A 3,195-nucleotide genomic window follows, 5' to 3' on the forward strand; every position below is an offset into this window, starting at 1 on the left:
GGGGGGGGGGGGGGAGTAAATTTTGGACAGAGACAAAGTGATGGGAAACACAAGAGAGAAAGGATAAAATAAATATGACCATGATATCTGCTTGGGAGCACAGTAAGGAACCCGGCACAAAGCCAAAAAAAATCTATAATGAATGCTGGGAAGTAGGAACTGAAGTAGAGCCAGACCATAGAGACTAATACTTGGTCTGATGTGGTCAGTTATACAATGAGTTACTATAGGCTGAATGTGACAAAGACGGGATTTTAATAAAATTTAGCAGCAAAACAGAGGACGGCTTTAAGAAACATAAGACCGATCTACTAGCAGACTATACTAGCATTAAAGTACAAGAAGATTGAGGCTGAAGACACCGGGAGTAGTAAACATGGGCATCAGGGCAGCACATTGACAATAAAGCCACTACCACCTCCACTATCAGCATAATGACCCACAGGTGGCTCCCCATAAGTCCATGCTGTCATCAGAGAGGATTCAGATCTGCAATCAATGCAGGCGCAAACTGCATGGCAAGAGAAACCTCATACAAGTGGAGACTGATTATCATGGCCACCTTGTGGTTGCCACCATGCCTCACCTTCCTGGTCGTTGGTATCTATAAGCTTCTCCACACAACTAGTCTTTCTATAATCTCATATAAATGTAGCCAATTTCTCTTCATGGCCCACGCCCCCTGCAGACTTCTCTACTGTACCCTACAGACTACCATTCCCACAACAAATACCCACCCTTCCCAAGGAAAATGCAGCCTTCATAGGGGAACTGCCACGCCACACAACCCTGGGCCACCCACCTAACTGGCTATCCTCCTAAATTCCCAACCATTACCATCTAGTCATGCTCAAAAAGCCCCCACTCCTTCAGACTAAGGCTAGCAGGCACCCCAACAGGTCAAGGCTCCCCCACAGACAGGTTCTGAATCCATAGCATGCTCCTCTGTCACTTTCCACCCACCTCCTTTCTTCCCTCCCTCTAAGCAGCCTGTCTCAGCTCCTTCCTACCTTTACCTGCAACTCTCTGCTGGTTCACAGTGCATCTCTCCACTAGAGTCCCATCCACCTCCGCCTTCCTTTTCTGCACCCCAACCCCATCAACTGTCCTCTCTTCACTTCACGTACCTGTGTTGTTTCTGTGCCACCTGGCTCTTTCTCAGCATTTTAATATGCTCAAGTCTCTCTCAGGTGATTTAAGACATGAAATAAAAACTCCACAACTTTCTTCAATTAGCTTTTCTTTTTCCTCTTTGTGATACTGGGGATTAAACCCAAGGGCACTCTATAACAAAGCCAAACCTCCATCCCTTTTCATTTTATTTTTTTATGATTTTATTTATTTATTTATTTTCATTACAATTCCTTTTTATTTTTTGAAGACAGGGTCTCACGAGGTTCCTGACTCATCCTCCCTGAGATTATAGGCATGTACCACTGCACCTGGAGTGATTTAGAATTTTTTAAATTAAAAGATGCTAATTGAGCTAGATTGTAAGTTCAAGGCCAGCCTTAGCAACTTATTGAGACCCTGTCTCAAACTAAAGAGGGCTGGTGATGTAACTCAGTGGTAGACTTCATTCTCCAATACCACCAAAAAAAAAAAAAAAATCTAAATCACAAAGTATAGTCTTTGCAAAAACTCAAAAACAGGAAGGAATTAAGATTTCCCACCACACAATGATCACCAACACTGGTGCTAATGGTATTTTAACACAATTTTTGTTTCTACAGCAATGGCTGCCCTGATGCCACTGATACCATATGGATCTTCAGTCTTAATTTACTCAATCCTGAGTACCTGGGCAATCTGCCAGGCAATTTTTAAACAGAAATTCATTCTTGAGCTGGGGATGTAGCTAAGTGGTAGAGTGCTTACCTTGCACGCCAAAGGCCCTGGGTTCAATCGCCAAGCCAAACACATATATGCAAAACCCTAGCAACCTGTCATTTTCACTTGACAATAAATTAGTAAACAGAAAGGACTGCATATACTGTTTTATACTTAGATCTCTCCTTAACTTACAGCATTCAGGCATCTGTCCCACCATAACACTGACACTGCTCTTGCCAATAACACTCTAGTTGCTGGTTTCCAAGGACATTCTCCTGGCACTGTAACACTTGACCTCTCAACAGTAATTAACAGTCGATCATTTCTTCCTACCCACATACAAGGTCCTCTATGACTTTTCTAAACACCTCTTTGCTGATCCCTCTCCTCTGCCCTGGTCCTCAGAACTTTATGAAGACAATTTCTCTCCTTCCATACACTCACCCAGGGTGATTTCAGTTTCACCATGACTGATGGCCTAACCCACCACATCCTGAACTTCAGATGTACTTATGGAGTACAGAATGACCATCACCATTTGATCAGATAGATAAAATCCACCTCCCTCAACCTCCAACATGTTCACCACTATGCATCCACCTGCTATACACAAAGAAAATAAGAAAAATATCATTGATGACTGGAGATCTCAAGATTAGGTTTCCAGATTTGGGGGGATATGGAGATACTTGAATTGTTTTTAAGTATTTTTATGGCTAGCTACAATATGCCAGACACTACAGAAGTACTGAATCGTCACAACCCTGCGAGGTAGATATCATCATCATTTCTATTCTACTTTTGAGGAAACTGAGATACACATTATGTGCAGTGATTCACCCAACCTCCTGTATCATGGTGAGGGCACAGCCAGGATTCAAACCCTGCCAGTCTGGCAACAGAACCTGTTGTTTATCACCACTTCCCTGCTACCTTTCCAATAAAAGGAGATGAGCCAGGGCAGCTATGAGGACAGAACCCAAGGTCCATCCCCAAGGAGGAAAAATGAAATTGCAAAGGTAGCAGAAGAAACATGACAAGAGAGGAGTTTTAAATTGGAATAAACCATGTTAAAAGCCCAATGTGAAAAGAACCAAGAGACTGCTGACCTTGTGCTTATCATGACCTTCAAGAGACTGAAAAGGTGAGGGAAGAAGAGTTTAAAATAAACAGAGAAGACACCAGAGAAAACCTCCAGCAGGTTTGGCAGAAAAATGGGAAGAAGAAAAAAAAAAAACAGCTTGACAGCAAAGGAGGTAAAGTCAGTGAGAAAGATACTGAAGATGACAAAGAAATGAAACACCATCTGGTTTAAAGAGTTTGTTTTAAAGTTCTTGAAAACGACTGTAATACAGACAGGAG

At 42.4% G+C, this 3,195-nt stretch overlaps 1 protein-coding gene across 1 annotated transcript in view; it reads right to left on the reverse strand.

Moving 5' to 3' along the window:
* Nucleotides 1–3,195, reverse strand: part of Pdpr (pyruvate dehydrogenase phosphatase regulatory subunit) — a 37,768-nt gene that overhangs the window by 34,097 nt on the left and 476 nt on the right. The gene's annotated exons all lie outside the window — the stretch shown is intronic.

This window comes from Marmota marmota, unplaced genomic scaffold (assembly GCF_001458135.2).
Source record: "Marmota marmota marmota unplaced genomic scaffold, marMar, whole genome shotgun sequence".
Classification (NCBI taxonomy): Eukaryota; Metazoa; Chordata; class Mammalia; order Rodentia; family Sciuridae; genus Marmota; species Marmota marmota.